We start from the raw sequence: 19275 nt of genomic DNA, 5'->3' as shown, positions 1-19275 counted from the left end.
TATGGCCAACTTTTAACGAGCAGGGTGTCATGTGGCCAGCACAACGACCAACCGCCTTTACTTTCCCAAATTTAGTCAGGTCACCATTAGATTTGGGTGGACCGAAATTCAAAATCCCAGTCTTCACAAAGCCGAGCGCTTAACCAATATGCCACCACGCCCCCCTCCCCAGTACAAATTTGTTATTGATTCATGTATTTTCTTCGCCAAAGAATAATTGTGCTAAAGTTTCAACTTGATCCAAGAATGGGAATGGGAGAAATGTGTTCAAACTTTTTACCAGACAGACAAGATTTGGTATACGCTTTGTAAAAAAACAGGTCTATTGTGTAAGTGATGTGGGTTTTTTTTTAAAGTTTCGGACACTTCTTTCGAAATGAAGATCATTCATTCCAGGCCAAACCTCATGCGTGACGTCGGGGGATGACGTCATTGACGACGAGCATTGAAGTGCATATCGCTCGAACAGGCGGCCACCAGGGGCGTAGCTAGGAATTTTTCATCGTTGGGGGGCCCAGGGCTTGGCCTCTTTTGAGGCCTCCGCATTTTGCGTAATATTTATTTTTTTTTATATAAAAAAAACACACTAATTTGGGTGCCCTCCCAATGGGGGGGGGTCTGTGGGGATTTTCAAATACTCCCCCTCCCCTTCCCCAATGGACCTCATTCACCAATCGTAAACAAACAACATTTAGTCACGTGATCTTATTGATAAAACAACGGAAAAAACTGTCACGTGCCAACCATCATGAATTAAACATGAGATCGTAAATTATATAGAAGAGATAGAGCGACACGTGCTAAATGTTGTTTGTTTACGATTGGTGAATGAGGTCTATTGTTTTTACAAAGCTTATATCAACTCTGTCTGTCTGGTCAAAAAGTTTGTAGTTTTTTTTTTTAAAAAGTATTCATATATTAATTTTTAAGCGATGGGAATTTCAAGTCACTGTCCACTGAAAGAAAACCTAGATAAAAGTCAGCGCTATTGTGTCTCTAGTGCAGTGTTTCCCAAACTTTTTCCTTAAAGGAACACTTCGCACGTTCTGAGTATTTAGCGAAACTTTTCGCTTATTTTGTTTTGACTTGGTGGCCTTAATATGGATTGTGTATGTGTGTGTGTGTTTATATTGTTACGATCTTCTCTATCAGGCCTTTTGCAAACACTGCCAACAACACAACACATCTAAAACAACTTGACTACAAAAGCTTCAATAAACAAAGTGGCGGTTTAATGACAAATTACATCAACAACAGCCAATAAACACAATTGGCTACACTAATTGAAATGCTTTTCTTCACAACAGAACTGCCTAACTAATCCCTACAAGTCTCTCTAGCTCGCACAGCTACATCTTCGAGGACTCTCAAGGTACTGCGCAGTTTTTCTCTTGCTGTCCTGGACTCAACTGTCCTTTCTTTACACACCGAGTCTCTCCCCGTAAAGGCTATCTGTCACATGACCTCAGCACAGGTCACACTTCCGTGCACTAGCAGTACTGTCCCCTTATTCAACAGCCCTAGACCTGTGTGATTGGCTAAAGTCTCATGTATCAGTAGGCCGCACACACATTAACCCTTTCAGTCCGCCACTGAAGTTACTACAATATGGTGACGGTGGAAAGAGTTTAGCGGATGCTCCTAATTAACATGCGTAACTAGATTAACACAAGTATTTGATTAGGACGTAATTATATTTTTGAGAAACGTCTGTAATTCATAATATAAAATAAGAAGTATTTTTATAGCAACCCAGTTCATTATAGTAGAAGTAAACAAGAGATTGTTACATAAGACTTAATACTTTGGTCCTTTATTATAAGATAATTGAGTATGATATTTTTTTTTAAAATATGTCTGGCTACTGCCGGCTTGATTAGGGTCACTATATACATGCAATCCCTAGGAGCACAGAAAGAAGGACAAAGCCTTAAAAAGGAGGACAATGAAAATAAAACTTTATAGTTTTGGAACTTAGTTAATGAAACGTGTCATTCAATCTTAAATTGCAAAACAACTAATAGGTAGCCTACCCATTTCAGACCTTGCTATTGATAGAGAGGTGTAGATGATGTTAAAGCTCATCTATTTCAATGGCCGACTGTTTCAACGAGGGTTTTATATGACCAATACAACGGTATACCGCCTTTACCTTCCCCAACTAATGTTAGGCACCCATTAGAGTTGGGTGGACTCAGCAGGGGCGTCCTAAGAATCCACGTAGAATGCAATTTTTCTGTTCTCTAAATGATTTGTGTAGCTTTGGTCACACAAATGATTATCATTTACATCCATCTCCCATTCAATTCATCATTAGTGAGTGAGTTTATGTGATTAAAGTAGAAGATGTAAAGCAGTTGTTCCCAAACTTTTTTTTTGTCTCGTAGACCCCTTGCCATGTTTTCTGGTTTTCGGTAGACCCCCTGCTTAACTTGCAAATTTTTATAAATTCAAAAACATTTTAAAAAATCAACAAATTTCTAAATGTAGTAAGTGGAAGAGTGAAAAGTAATTTAAAACTACATGTTAAGTTATCAATAAACTATCTTTTTTATTGATAAAATTCAAATTTAAACCAATTAAAATAGCAATAAATATGTATTGCTGGAATCATCAAACACACTTGGAATTTTTATTTTTTTTCAGGTTTATCATCCGTTGCTATGAATATTATGATTTATATAGGAATTAGTTGTTCTATGAAGTAGTCCTTCAAATATTATTACATAAATTGCAGTATTAGCCTAGGCGCCCGAGTACTATGTGTATGGGTGTATTTACTATTTTGTTATCGGTTTTAATGAGATACTTGTATATGTGAATATCCATTGGGGAGTGTTGATATAGTCGTCTTTCACATTCAAGCAATCTAGAATGGTCAACCTATGTACCATCTCTTTCACATGTATATGTACTAACCGCTATCAGAATCATACTCTTTATCCAGTGTGTTGTTGCATTCATCCACACAAAGCCATTTGTCTACACATCCGCATCTTTACACACACTTTAAGGACCAGCACCCAAATTGCTCTTTCTTTTTAAAAGATGAAACGAAGTTTAAATAAATAAAAACATTTGTAATACATGAAATGTCATTATATGTTTGGAGAAAATATCTAGCAACATTTAAGAAGGCCTTTTGTTTGGGTATGACATTCGACAAATATAATAAACTAGTCGACCGGCTGCATAGCATACGCCGCTATTTTGCAGGGCCGGTCTTAGGCCACTGCAACCTATATGACCGAAGGATCCGCACTTTAATGGAACCCGCGCTAATTCAAGGTGTATAAATTATTAAATTAAACCATTTTATAACTTAAAACAGATATCCCGCTCACTCCTGTCGATTTACCATGAGCTCCTGGAAATCTCCCGAAATTGCAAAATATACGAAAAAGTCCTTAAAATATACGGAAATACATTGAAAAAAAAAAGTCATTTTGGGGTGTCATTCAATATGGAAAACGTCAATCCTACGCGCTATTAATAACAACGGCATTATGCATTAGTCATAATTGTGTAATCAGGTAAAAATAGCTTCTCGCGCCTCAAACTATTGAAGAATTACTTGAGGTCAACAATTCTCAAAGATAGATTGAAACATTTGGTAATTCTTGCTATTGAACGGGATCTTTGTGGGAAACAGAATTATTATGATATACTGTATGACTTTGCTACACGCAAGGCTCGTAAAGTAATTCTGTACGTAGTAAAGAATGAATAAAATGCATAGACGAATTTATTTTCTAATACAAACTCTTAAATTTGACTTATTAACCGCTTCCCTACCCACACTTGGCTCCGCGAAATCCGTTTCGAATAGGGCCCCAAAATGCATAAGTCCGGCCCTGCTATTTAGTGTTTGTAAAATGTTTCACATGTTTCGGATGTTCCTTCAGAGCTGACGATAGTTTACTTCCTAGTCCAAACCTCCCACATGGGATGGGAGCGGGCAGGGTTTGACAGTCCAGCGCGCAGCCATCCGTAGCGAGCTCTGAAAACGTGTTCTCTCCCCCCCCCCTCTTGTTTTTTTTTCGCGGGGTGACTATCCGCAGAAATAAGAGAGTGATCTTTCCTTTACTTCTTGTTTGACCTTTTTAATGGAAGAAGAGAATTATATATATATATATAGATAATACAATAGATCTATAATTTTCATATGGGGAAAGTTCTATTTTAGAGTTCAAACCAAGTTTCTTTTATTTTTTTTTAACAGAGTATGACGTGGATAAATCAAAAGAGACTCGATCGGATAGGCAATTATCTAATTGTGAACAAGAAGAGGCACTAAAAATAGCATGTGTTAAATGAAAAGGGCTTTTGTTTGACTTATTGTTATAAAACTTTTTTTGCTGTTGGTGTACTTGGTGAAGGTCTTGGCTACCACACTGACAGCGTGCTTGGCCAACTCACCAGGAAGGAGGAGACGGGCCGCAGTCTGGATCTCAGAGATGTGATGTGTTTGTTGCGGTGCGCCAAAGAGGTCATTGAGTTCATGAGGAGATATAATTTTTTATTACTTCATTCTTACGGTGGCTGTTTAGCTTTGTCACGGCCTAGTCCATAGCTATATGACAGTCACTGGTACAGCTATATAGATCTAAAAGCATTAGGATAACTAAGTCGAGAAAAAAGTAAAATTTTCATTTACTCTCTGTCCCAATAAGTAAATAGATCGTGTGTCCGACTGATTCTAACAAACTGGTCAGTGTAAGGCTAGCCTAGAACTTTAGTAGGCTACGTGTAGACGGTCATAGCAAGACGACCACGCGATAGTGTTTGTTGCTAGTAGTCATTGCAGGCGACACACACTGACATGATTAGTCAAGCATGTAGATCTATTCTTAACAGATTTTAATCTAAGGGAGCAAAAATAAATGTATATAAATACTAAATACATTTTTTTTATTGTGCAACGATGCTAGTAACACACATCTTTGCATAGATATGTGGTGTTGTGCCGAAACATATATAATTAATCTATGTCTACACCTACAATCATTTAGATATCATTACATTATAAGAACTAACTCTAGGGGGAAAAAGACATTTTCATCCTTACCCCTCCCTGCCGAAATAGTAAATAGACTGCGAGTCCGACTGATGTTAAAACCTGGTCAGATATAGATCTACGTAGGCTAAGCATTCTCACGTTGGCTTGAGCATGTTTTTTTTTTATTAAGTGGGACATTTTTTAAATGGTTAATTTAATTTTATTAATTTATGACTATATAGGCCTGCTATATTCAGTGAGGTCTTGTCTTCAGTTGTTTGCCTTTATCTGTGCCAATGGAAAATCTGTTACCAAAATGTGAAACACAAACACACACATATATATATGCAATAAACAATATATCACATTTATTATTGCGCAGTGTGAGCTATGAAACTACGGATGGCTGCCTGGTCGTGGGATATTGTCTAGTGATATGTGGTCTCGAAAAACCCGGGTTCAAACCTTTCCTGGCATCCCGTGGGAGTTTTGTTAATCCTTAATATAAAAATTAGGGAAGGTAAGATTTTTAACTGGGACCATGAATCACCTTCTTTTATGCGAAGACCGGAGGCCAAGCCAGGACACTCCATATTTCTATTATATTCAATAAGTTATGTAGTCATGAATGCATCAATTGAAGTCTCTATACAGTATCCTGTTCACCAAGGCTAACTAGCCCTTTCAACCTGAAGCTTACTAGTTTGTGTGATCTATAATAATATTATCGAAGAGTCGACTTCTGTGTCATCTCCTTCAAGTTGAATATAAACAGATATAAAAATATTTATACTTAAAATGACCAGAATAAAATAAATATTGATGCTTTAAATTAACAGTACTCATTGCTCTATACGTTTAGTATCACACCCATAATTGAGCCACACATGAATTAGACTGGTTGTCAAAGGCTGTTTGAGATATATGCCATTAGGAAGCAATTATAGGTAGTGGATTGCTTATATCCATTACCACTTCCAACAATTACAACCTTGCAAACCTTGAGAATAATTTATTGCTTAACTGCAATGTGATTCTGACTGAATGAGAGTGGAGTTGAAAGCCTGGATCATATGATTTCTACTGTATAGATACATAGGCTCATATTATTTTCTTTCATGTGTCAGAGTAGCTCAATGTATAAAAATTGTATTTTTATTATGGTATCTTTATTATGACTAAATAGAAATGGAGAAATAACATTTTAGCACCTGATAAAAATTGTTTAGGAAAAAAAGAATAATTTTGACTTTTTCCATATTTCCATTATATGTTTCATATCATTTATAGCAACAAAGGTAAATTAATTAAAGCATATTTTTAATGGTTTTAAAAACACAATTTCATAATGAAAAAGTTCTGTTCAAACCTAGTTCTATCATTTCCTAGTCAAAACAATTTTAGTAGGATGTTAGTAGGAATACTTAAATATTTGCCTAGCTCCATGAAAAAAAATGTTTTAATGTCTGGATAAATTTTAGAAAGAATTTTCTACATTAAATTTATTACATTTTATAGTGGTAAAACATAATTATCTTCAAGTAGTTAAAGACTTTATTTTAGTGATATGCACATAACATGTTCTGGATAGTGATCAGAGAAGAAAGTTGCTCACAAACATATCAAATGTTGTTTGAGCCTACAAACAAACAGTGAACAAACACAAAGTAGTAACTAGAGAACAACTTTTATTGGACATTGCTTTTATTGTTTAATGCTTTACAATTTATCTGTAATCAAAATTTATCAGAAATTTGACATAAGAGTGCTGCACCTTTGGCTATCCAGTAATCTTGTATGTTGCTAGAAATAAGATAGGTAGCTACAACAAAGTTAGAATGTCCTGCCAAATAAACAAACAAGGAAAGCTATGTCAAAACAGTGGAGTACAAATATTTATAGATCATACTATACACCTAGGGTGCTGTAGCTAAAAAACTTTTTAAAAATAATCTTTGAAATGTGAATATAATGGACTAGGGCAGAGGCTCCTAACATTGCATCAAGAATTTACTGCCTGTTATTATAAAACTACATCTATAGGGTCATTATTTATTTCTTCATCTCCAACTCAAAACACAAGAACTTGGATGAAATCTAAGCGTGAAGCTATGGTCTTGGTTAGAAGCCCCTCACCTGGCAGCTGCTAGTTCCAAAGGAATGACCAAAAGGATTTCTGCCAACGCAATATAACCAACTTAAAGAACTTGAAAACTCAGGCTCCAAATAATGTAACACTTTAATGTCTAATAAATACACAGCCAATACTGAATACTGAACAAATGGCAACATGTGCAAATACTTCCCAGTAGATAACTGTCACATATCATTATCAAACATATTATTTAAATTAATAATTATTAAATAATAACTTAGGTCAAGGTTGAGATTTAATTCTAGGTCATTGGAAATTCAAATGATGTTGTGACACACGTCAATCTACCAAGAGAAGCGCTTGTCACCTGATAGTAAATTTTAATTTGATTGGGAGCGGCACCAGAAGTAGGCGGAGAGATGCTAGCGGGAGAACAAAGACGCTGAATATAGATTATTAATTCTTCAAATGTGGAGTGAATTGGTTAGAGAGAAGTCATGGATCAGATTTAGTAAAGTCGATCTAGAGATATTCATAGTGTGTAGACATATTATTTTGAGTTAGAATTGAGTAGTTATTTGAATATTTTATATTTCTTGATACAGTTCACTTTGTAAATGCTGTATTATACATTTAGTGTTTTCAAGTTAGGAATTAAAGTTCTTGTATTTAAATCAAAAGGATCTTCTTCATTGAATCTACTAGTAAATTATTAAGATCATATTAGCAGCTGACAAATTCAAGTAAAGAATCCTCGGCATCACGGTTACAAGATTTCAGCACTCCCGACAAAGGCAAAAGATAATTAAAGATCCCCTCAAGATCATATTCACCATGATATCTGGCATCATCCAAAAAAAAACATTAGAGAACTTCTTGACCGTGACAATAACTGTACTGCTGTATAAACTCTGTACTGCTGTACCAAACTTTATTGGCCTTTCCACCTCATTCTGTATTCAACTGTTTCTAATTGCCTTCACAATGAATCGTGAGACCCTCAGTTGTGAATCATCTTGACTGACACCTTTGTTCTTTATATAGGGTTCTCAAAGACCTTCTAGAAAGTGATTGATGATCATAAGACCATCATCATAAATTGCATATGTAGTATTCAGAATACAGATCATTCCTGAAGTGTCATCCCTCATCACAGTAGACCACTCACCGAGTTCAGGCCTGTGCTGTCAGTGTCAGCTGATTACACACACAATTACCCCTACCTGAATCAGTTATAACAATATACTAAAACACAACTACACCTCTAGATATAAATGAAAAGCTACATGTATCTTAGAATTCCAATACTGACATAATTAAGAAGCCAAACAAGGGACTATAGTTTATCATAAATGTTTGCAAAACAGACAGTAATAGAAAAACAAAATGCTATTTAACCTTAAACAAATACACAGATTTGCATCTTAATAGGGGAATCCTTCAACTAAAGAAACTAAAAGATGTAATATAGTGCAATGAGGCATATCATAAATGAATACTCACATTAAACTAAATTAGCACCTTTGGAAATATCACTTAACATTTAGAGGACTTTGCAAGTACAATAACATTACCTAATATAATAAATACTCAGAGACACAAAGATAAAGACACATTTCTTATTCAGTATGCTAGGGCAAATTCATATAAATAATCTTTCTTTCCAAGCACTATTTGAGAATGAAAAGGGTTGCCTGAATCAGCAAGGAAAAGGAAAACCAATGAGTTAAAAGAATTTTAAGCTATATTTTAACATGAGCAACTGGGTAACAGGATGAATACAGGTTGGACATAATTATCTTCATTTTGAACTAAAATTATATAAGTGAAGCTGGCTTTAATTTGAAGCTTCCAATAAAATGTGTGAAGTTTTTAGAAAAAATAAAACTAAAATTTAACAGATATATCTAAGTTCATTCTAAATGTTAACAATATATTACTTACATGGTTATTTAAAAATGCACTGTATACATTCTCTAATTCCTCACTCATCACTACAAAACCTTTGATTGCTTTTTTCAGTTTTTTCTAATGATGCCTATAGGAGAACAAGTAAAATAAAAATTTAAAAACTTGTAATAAAACAACAAGGTTTGTGGAACCAAATTATCTCTTGAAATGAAGCTCTGACTTGCTATCATTTCACTAATATCATGAGAATTCTAACAGTTATTGCTGGGTATTTTCCATTCTGTTTGTGTCACTGTCATGTTCAAAATTTCCATAAAAAATACAGCCCAAGTATTTTGAAAACTTTGTAATGTAATGAAATACAACAGATCTCATAGATGGATCTAGATTTAGTTATTTAATGGTCTCAATGGTCCTGAGTTTGAACCCTGCCTGCTGCCATCCGTCACCCTGCAGGATGTTTGAACTAGTATGTAATTATCTTCAAATGTGAAGGAACATCCAAAACGTGTAAAACATTATACAAACATAGTTTTATAGTTATCAAAATCTAGACTGTATTATTGACTGAAAAAAAATGCTAAAATAATCATAAATCGCTAAAAATTTTATAAGCGAATAGTAAAAAAAAAAATTTGAAATATATTGTATTTTTTTTTAGTCAGTAAGATGATTTTAACTGTAAATTTATTGTAAATCTTGGATATGGATCAAAATAAATAAAAATTTACAATTTATAATGAGATGATGTACATAACACAATTTTATTGAAATAACATCAGCATTATAAATGCTTTAAAAAAAAGAGTTAATAAATAGGGGTAGGAAATGGATCAGAAAAACAAAGTTGAAAGGCTTATTTTTTATCAGGTTTTAAGTTCCAGTTTGAACTTTCAAATTGCATCTGGTAGTATAGATTCACCTGAATGTATTTCTGTGGCTTGGGCTTACAATCTCGCTAGAGAGACTGTTATACTTGAAAGCTACTTGAAAGTAGGTCATTGTGCTTGCCTCATGATATCCTGCTTGTTAACCATTGGCCAAAGAAACAGATGACCTTTAACATCATCTGTTCTATAAATTGCAAAGTCTGAAAGGCATGAAATCAATCTATACTTCAGATTTCTTGTACATTAAACCTTTTATAACATCATTTGTATATTGCATTTGTATTTGTATCTTTGTATACAATAATATAAAGACTTACTTAAAAGATCTGTCACTGGCAATATCTGACAATTATATAAATCCTACTCATTAATTATTCAATATTTAAATCTTATTAACATGCACCTTGATTATTAGAAGCTGTTTATTGAATCTTTCAGTTTCTTGCATCAATACAATGGTTAAAGAGTTTATGTGATCTTTGATGTCAGGCTACTGAATTAACAGAACAATACTTGATAATTAATTTGTCAATTACTACTAAGCATATCTAATATTACAAAAAGGAAACATGGTTTTTGATATTTTAAAAAGGGTTTAAAAATATTGTATGCACTATTATGTTTTTTTTCTTTAAATAAGAAGCTTTTAATAATGTAGTAAATTTCACATTCAGCCAGATGTAAGACTGACTTTTAACAATTTTGTTTCACTCAAATGTCTTAAGATGTAAATAATAAAACAATGACTTAAATTTTTTCACTGTTTGATACAAACAGAAACAGTAACATGATTTAAAATGTTTACTGACAGAACTCAATATATTTCCTCTTTCCATATATTTGAGAAGATTGTTTTCTAAGCTTTTAATATTTTCTACACAGCTATGTCTATAACTAGTTTTGCTTCTCCTTTCATTGTGTGTATTCCTTGCAGCTACTGAGTGTAGAAGCTCAAGAATTACATTTCTATGTTAATGCATCTAGTATTTAAAATGTGTCCCAACTGGCAAGCATTAAAGCAATGTACAATAGGACGAACAGAATGTGGCTTTTACATGGCTGTATTATTAGAGTCATTGTATTTATGTTTTTCAAAGCAGTTAAAATAACTGAAAACAATGCTGGGAAATCAACTGGTATATCTTAATGTTATTGTTAATCTATATACTCTGTTTGTGTATTTAAAGTCATGGATATTTTTTTCTTCCTTTTTCAAGAATACTATTTTTGTAAACTATCACAAGGCTTATAGATATATATTAAAAAATTAATCTTGCTTAATACAAAATAATGGCCATACTACAGGTTTCTTTTTTTACAGGTTTTTCTATGATTAGCTTAACAGAGCTATGATTCTATTAGTTAGCTTGTCTATCAAAACTTGCATATTTTAAGACTAGTCCTTCTAAATAGGGAAGATAGTAACATTCTACATATGCATCACACATTTCGACATATTTCTTAAATGCAAATAGGGCTTAGTTTATTTTTTTCCATTTTTTAAATTTTATTTTGAGTAATGGTGCATCTTTTTTGTCTAGTTATTGTCAACATTCCAGTACAACAGAGACTCATATCCACAAGTTGTACAGAAGTGCTACATCAAAACAATCTCACTCGTACAACAGCAATCTAGAAACTAAGCAAAGTTCAGAACTATGACAATAAATGTCACACTAAGAACTTTGGCATATTAAGAACAAAGAAAGCAATCTATTATGTTAGGTATTATTGCATGCTAAGAACTACTACTATATAAAGCTAGACACTAAAGCATCACAAGAACTAAAAGACTATCATGTAATACTAGGAACTATGGAATGATAGGATCACTAACAATATTAGAAACAGAAAGGCCTACTAAGAATTAAAAGGATGGCCCAATAAATGGGAATATGGAAATCCATTGTTGGTGGCCCATACTTAAATAGGGGTGATGGACTGTAAGTAAATTAAGTACTAAGAATTGAAAACTACCATTTTTACTTTGAACTAATAATAGTACATACTGTTAACACTCTTTCAATATCCAGTTTGTCAATCCAGGACAGCCTCAGCAAGTTCATAAGTAATATCATCATTTGGACATCCCACCGTCAGCTGCTATGATTCTCAACTGAACATCAAGTATTTTAGCTAGATAAATATTAATTTTACTCTTTTAGTTGTTATGAACACAAATTTAGCTTAAATTCCAAACATCTCACCTTTTTTTGTTAATTTATTTGAATACAAAGAATCATTTGATTTATTAGTGCTGCTAACAAACAGTAGGCTCAAGGTAATAGGAGAAAAGAACAGATATAGAAAGCAAGAGTTAAAGTAATCTCAAGTTTTGATCTGGTTTTAATGTTCTTCTTGAACATAATCATATGTGGTTCTCCTGAACTCAACAAAAAGCAAGTTCCAAATCTCAGGCTCTTGTAATGAAGTGGCCCACAATCTGTATCTTTTTAGAGAAAAAAGTGGCACAACTAGAAGAAAGGAGTCCATAGAGCACAAGACTTACTGATGGCTACAATGTTGTAAGCCATAATAAAGCAGTGTAAAAAAGACTATATGACAATGAATTATTTTCTAAACTAAAGTATTTCAGAACAAAGCCAGTGTAAGTGTGTGTGTATTATAATATAGCAGTAAAGTGCGCCTGTTTATGTTTCTATACTAGCATTAGCAAAACAAACATAGACTTACCAAGTAAAGCATTGGTTTCATTCAACTGAAAGGCTATGTTTGCATTCTCATGGAGCCCAAACATTTCTGGCTCATCTAAAAGTGGTAGAGATTCAATGTAAGACTTGACAGTAGCCAATGTTTTCACAACAGGTGGATAGTATATACTTTTAAAAAAAGTTTAAATTTAAAAAATTACCTTCAAAGCACATACAGGAGATTTAGTAATAAACAACAATTATTTTTTTCTTTAAGACTTTCTTTCTTATGGGGCTGATGACTTTTTGTAAAAGCAATTACTTAACTACTGATAATAATTTTTTTAAAAAGGAACAATTTTTACCTGCCCCAAGATGGATGGCTGCTTGGTTGTGCGGTTTGCGCACTAAACTGTCGTTCAGATTTATCAATGGTCCCGGGTTCAAACCCTGTCCGCTCCTATCCCCGTCGTCCTTTGGGAGGTTTGAACTAGGAAGTAATTATCTTCAGCTCTGAAGGAACATCTGAAACATGTAAAACATTTTACAAACAAACATGAATACATGCAGGAATACTTGCTGTTGCATGTGTATTCACGATAAGATTATCTAGACATCCAGACCAAATTTAATTGTAAGATATTTATATTTTGAAAAATTATAAAGGTCAAACCAGAGTTTTCAAGTGCGCTAATTAGCTGGTTATACTTTTCCCCAAGTTATACTTAAACTGTATAATTTCTTAGAAAATTGATAAAGCATTTTCAAGATGTGTAAACCCAATTTTTTGTTTTCTTTACCCTATGAAGAATTTGCAAGCTGATAATTATGAACTAAAACCTTTCTCACCCTGACAGACACAACCAAATCAGTCTTATTCAAATCTACTTTTACTATGTTAAATCTTTGCTCAAGTTGCAAAGGATTCTTAAGTCAGATTAGAATGGATTTATTCTAATTTGTTATAACAACTTCAATTCTGTAACTGGTTATAATTTATGTATGTTTGTTTTTGCATATTTTGAAAATAAACTTAGCTTTGATCACTATTTTAAAATGCATGTTAGATTACATCCCTCTCTATGACACGCATCTTACAACTTGATCAGTTTTAGCCTTTCTAAGCCCTGCATCATTTCTACAATCTATATATAATGTTGATGTGCCAAAAACTATTGACTATAATAGTACCTTATCATTATCTAATCCCTTTACAAAATATCACTAGAATATTTTTCTAACTTACTGATGAGAAATCAATTTGGAATATTTGTATTTTACATCAAAATATGTTGATCTGTGTTAAGGACAATGTGTGTATGTGTGTGTACTGACTGGAGTAATACTTGTAAGAAGTCTAAGATGCTACTTTGGATCACAGATATGGTGTATAAAAAGAAAGTCACTACTGTTGAAAAAAGGAAACCGGTCCATAATTTAGTCCTAGTTTGCAATCTGCTAATACACATTGACATATGCATCCAATAAATTAAATTGGACATAACTTCAAAACATACTTTATTTTGAATATACATTACAATTACCTGATTCCGAGTACTTATATTTTGGTTTTAGGTTTCAGGTTTGAAAAAAAAAATTGTCCTTAAGACATCTTTGATCTTGGGCATCTGAAAAAAAAGTTTTTAAAAATTCAATTAATTGTGTTTTATACTGAAAAAAAAACAACACATAAATATCAGCAATCTAAAATTTGGAAATTATTGAATATTGATAAACTATTAAGTCTTTGATGGATGTGTATAGTTTTAAAATTGTAGTGGTATTTTATTTTAAAATTTTATTTTTTTTTGGTTGCATTTTAAGAAAATGTGATAATCATTCTTACTTCTTATAAATAATTAAATGTGGGCCACCTTTGGTCTAATGACAAAAAAAGTTTAGTCTAGCTGTATATTATTATGCAATAAAAAAAAGTTTATGGATAGAGTGCTGATGAAAGATTGAGACAACAATATTTGAATTATTAAAGCTGTATTTAGTGTGGTCTTGCCAATGTATGTCCATGATGAGTGCCAACATATTTGGTGAAAGCGTTCAAGAAGTCTTAGTTGCTTTCTGTATAGTACCCATTTCTCAGATTTTTATAGAAGAGTTGAGAGAACTAAACTTCTGCTTGGTAGACTGATTTTTGAAAGCAGGTGAAACAATTTATTCTACAACAGCCCACCAGACAGTTATCAACTTCCCTAAAAAGCAATGCATTATTTGATACCATGCTTCCCAGATATCATATGATATGTGAAGTAGTCTAGCACATTAAACCAGAAGAGGTGGCAATGTATGTGAGTTGGAGATCAGAAAGGTGACTAATGTGTCTAATCTGGTCTTTGGTCCCACACGAAGCTGCTTGAGAATGGATAAGAACCTAGGTGGGCAAATGAGCCTGGTCGATTTCAATGACTAAATTATTCATTCAGTTATCTCAAACTATCACAATCATTCTCTTTAAAGTTACTCTAATTACATGCTTATTACAAAACCTAGAAGAGTAAAGATAAATATTTTTGGCTTAAAGTTTTATAAAGAAATTAAATATAACACACAACATTCTACCTCTGCTGTTATATAAACCAGTGTCTCCCAAGAGATGTAACCATCTTTACAAAACATTTCCATGTTGAGCGATGCACACTTTCTGTCACTATCACTAAAAGTGTATAAAAATAAAAATAGATACAGCTTATTTATAAGAAGAATTGTGAATAAGCAATTTTTTTTTCTAAAAAAAAAATATTTTGAAATGAATTACTTTAGAAAACCGTTGGTGTGACACACTCCAAGAAGAACATCCTTGGGATAAATGTGATCATCCAAAAAGGGCAGGTGACATTCAGAGACCCTATTTTATGAGAGAGAGTGGCAAAGTCAAGACCTCTGGTACAGTAGAATCCAGTCCAAATTCAGAAGAAGAGAGTCCAGTACAGGTTCAGTATAGTATAAATTAAGGAGAAATTTAGTGTTGCCAATTGTACAGTATTTTGTAGTCAACTCATTAGACTCAATAAAGTATAACCCAATTTGGAACCTGAGTTGCAATGTTCTCCCAATTGGTGGCAGCTGTTGTAATTTCAATCAAGAAACAAAGAAACAAACACAACAATATCATTATTTTAAACTACAACAATATCATTATTTTAAACTATGTTTTAGGTTTCATACTCTAATTTAGTGGGGGGTTTTGTTGGCCTAATCAAGGTTAAATAACATTTTAGTTTTAAGTTCTTATTTGATTTATAGAAATTTCTTTTAATAAACCCTAATGCTTTGTTTGATTTTTTTAAGCAAATCCACTGATGCAATGGACCATCAATGCCAAAGTATTTTAATTTTTTAAGCAAACTATGGTGGTGAACTTTGTCAAAATCTAGTAAGATAGCATATATTTGCTCACTGTTATCTAAACCTTTTTGAAAAATCATCAATTAGTCCTATTAGTTGTGTTTCACATGATCTATATTTCCTAAAGCCATGTTGGTATGACTATGGAGTAAGGACATTATGACATAATGTTTGTCTAAGTAGTTAAATTTATGATGTTGCTACATATTATGTGTTCTAGGATTTAACATGTAATGCTGGTAAGTGATACTGGTCTGTAGTTTCCTGGGTCAGATTTTTCTCCAGTTTTAAATAGGGGGGTGACATTAGCTACTTTCAAGTCCCTTGGTACTTTGCTCTGGTTAAGAGATGCCTGAAAAAAGTATTTTGAACACTGGTGCTAGCTCATTGCTTAGTTGTTTTCTTTTTAGTACTTTTACTTACTATCATGCAATGATTTTAACGTATTTTAAATCATTTTCCTTTTCTTAGAAACAGGTTAGATTACTGTTAGATCTAGATTATAGATCTAGTCAATCTAGAATCTAGATGGTAGATCTAGAATAATCTAGAATCCAGCTAGATGGTAGATCTAGAATAATCTAGAATCTAGCTAGATGGTAGATCTAGAATCTAGAATAATCTAGATCTAGATAGACTAGACAGTCTAATATAATATAAGATTATAAGATCGATCTAATTATCTGAAAAAAAAACTAAAAAGCTATGATAGCTTGTGAACTGTGTTACCTATACATCTAAATCTAGATAAATTCCGCCTTCTCCAAGCCACCTAGTTGACCAAAAAAAAACGTATCGTAAAGCACCCTCAGTGCCTGTCGCACACACATACAAAAAGCATCAACGTACTAGATCTAGCATGCTTAGTGTTTGTGACCTAATTAACGGTTTGACCGTAGCTACTTGGTCGATCAATAATTGGCTCCTCCCCCTTTTCTCTCAACATTGTTGTCAATAAAACTAGAGCAATGTTTTGGGGCTGTGTAGATGGCCTGGTTTACACTTGTGTGTTGTGCTATCACTGAACTTTTTTCTAGTGTATGTTGGTCTGATGGCTGTGCTGAGATTGAGTCTTGAGATTTGTTACTTTACACTGAAAATGTTGGAAAGTGGAATTGTGTAAGGAGAGAGCCCGGGGAAGGGGGTGTAAACAGAATAATGGAGTGACGTATTGTGTTTGAGTGTATTTTATCCATTTGTTTCAAAGGAGTGTCTTTGCAACACATTGCGCTTTGTGGCAAAATGTATATTGAGAGAGAGAGAGCAGCGCCACATGTCTAGTCTAGATCTAGAAGCACAGTATTCTTAACTGACTCTGTATTTGAAGCCGACGTCACATTTTACTGGTCACTCAATTATTGATGATCTCTTGATAGTGTCTTCCTCTCACCCAAAGAAATTTTAATTTTAAAATACCATATCTACATTCTATATCCCCCCTTTCCTTTTATTAACATTTTAAACTAATTTAAAAAGAGAGAACTATAGATATTTGGATATAATTACTATTATATTGATTATAAAATAAATACAAGATTCTTTATTAATGTATTAACATATAAAAACCGAGATCTATTGTTATAGGCTTATAGCGATAACAACGATTGGTCTTGTTTAAACCTCTATGCGTCATGCATTTATTCTGCAACCCATTCCATGCTCTAATATCACTAGGGAAGCAGGAGCATTTGTAGAAATTCGGCCTAGGAATGTGCCTCTTTTGTATCTAGATCTAATTATAAACTACTGTAAGGTGTAGAGATTCGAAGTAATGAGCAATGATGATTTGAATATGATCTCTTAGAATTTTGGCCGCAAATAATAGACATTAACTACACGTGCTTCTAGAGTCTGCCTAACTTGAAAGCCTAGGAAGATTTGATTCGTTAGTCCGTGAAACACGCCTTCCGATTTAGCAAAAACATCACAAGGTGTTTTGTGCATTTTAACGCGGAATACGGCAACTTTTTACTCCGCCCCACTGTGTAGTCAACTATGCTGGTAGGAGGTGCTAACATAGGGAAAATGCGTGGTCTTTTTTTCAGGACACAAAGTTTTTTTTTAATGCGTATTTTATTTTTTAAATCAGTTATAATTATACAGTTTAATAATAAATAATTATCTTATAGTCAATATTAGAGCGGTATTATTAATAGCTTATATTAGAATAGTCACTAGTAGATCTTAAATTTACAAAAATCCTACACACACGTAACTGCTGGTGCACGCTAGATCCATTTTTCAAAAAAAAAAAAAAATGGTGGGGTAAGACACATTTGACCTGTGTAAAAGTGTTGGCCTCATTCAGTCGTACAACGACTAAGGTTAATCTCGCAGAACACTTTTTCATGTATATAACTGTGGAGCCCTATTGTGGAGAGACACTCCCGTCCACATTTCACGCATGTTAAGGTGGCCTATTTCGCTTTGTTGGTCTATCTAGATGAGCCGGACATTTTTCGTATAGCACGCTTTTCTTCCAGAGCTGAGGTCCGTGATTTTTCACTGTCCATACATTTCTTGGTCACCATCTTTGTGTCAGGATTTCGTGATTTTACCATCACAAAAGAGATACAAGACACCGATAGCAAAGACAAACAGACACAAACACTCTTTTGTTCCCCTGGCAATCAAATCATTAAATAAGAACAATCTGGTATAAACTTTGTCACATGTAAATTATGAGTGAGTCTGGTGTGAATGTACACTTTGGTTTCTTATAGTTATAATGTTTTTTGTTTGGTGTAGTGCACTCATTATAAGACAAATTTCCTTACGGATAATAAAGATTATTATTATTATTATTATTATCTCTCTCCGCGTAGTGCGTTCTAGGGCTATGTCTTCCCAGTATCAATGTTCACTGTTTTGAGGTACCGTTTTATCTTATAAAATACAGACGTTACTTCATGCATATTAACCAATGACCTAAATTCTGCCAAGTCACTGGTTTTCCTGGCTAGCTCAGGCAACCGTTTTATAACATCCAGATCTAGATTTTTCCTTGACAGATGTGTTATTTGATCGCTAGACAACACAACCCTATTAGTATTACGCACAAAGAAAAATACAAGGCAGTCTTTTCATCCTTTATAACAACTAGTCGACATATTGAGACATCGACTGTACACGCTAGGCCTATCTGACTAATCCAACACACTAATGGTCTACTATCCAACTTTTACTGTTCAGTTTAGGGCAGAGAGGGAGGGATGTGGATGGAAGGGTTACATTTTTTTCCCCAGGGTTGATTACCTGAATGCTCTAAGCATATAACTGTCAGTGTAAATCAAGAAATCTAGATGACCCTATATCAATGCGGCTAACTACAGGATCTATAGACCAACGCTACCGAACCATCTATCAAAT

The 19275-nt window shown here is 33.6% G+C and overlaps 1 long non-coding RNA gene across 6 annotated transcripts; it reads right to left on the bottom strand.

Moving 5' to 3' along the window:
- Positions 1–6685: 6685 nt before the first annotated feature.
- Positions 6686–16938, bottom strand: LOC129924099 (uncharacterized). 6 transcript variants are annotated; one of them, XR_008776003.1, is made up of 7 exons: positions 16636–16938; positions 15317–15406; positions 15121–15214; positions 11905–12031; positions 9928–10095; positions 9039–9132; positions 6686–6842 (listed from the first exon to the last, which is right to left on the bottom strand). It is a non-coding gene; the product is annotated as an uncharacterized LOC129924099 (long non-coding RNA). The 6 variants fall into 6 exon arrangements; XR_008776005.1 differs by lacking the exon at positions 16636–16938 and adding an exon at positions 10299–10388 and having other exon boundaries at positions 15317–15639; XR_008776004.1 differs by lacking the exon at positions 16636–16938 and adding an exon at positions 10299–10385 and having other exon boundaries at positions 15317–15638.
- Between the last annotated feature and the right edge of the window lie 2337 nt (positions 16939–19275).

This window comes from Biomphalaria glabrata, unplaced genomic scaffold, assembly GCF_947242115.1.
Source record: "Biomphalaria glabrata unplaced genomic scaffold, xgBioGlab47.1 scaffold_25, whole genome shotgun sequence".
Lineage (NCBI taxonomy): Eukaryota > Metazoa > Mollusca > Gastropoda > Planorbidae > Biomphalaria > Biomphalaria glabrata.
This window is presented reverse-complemented; position numbering and strand designations above follow the sequence as displayed.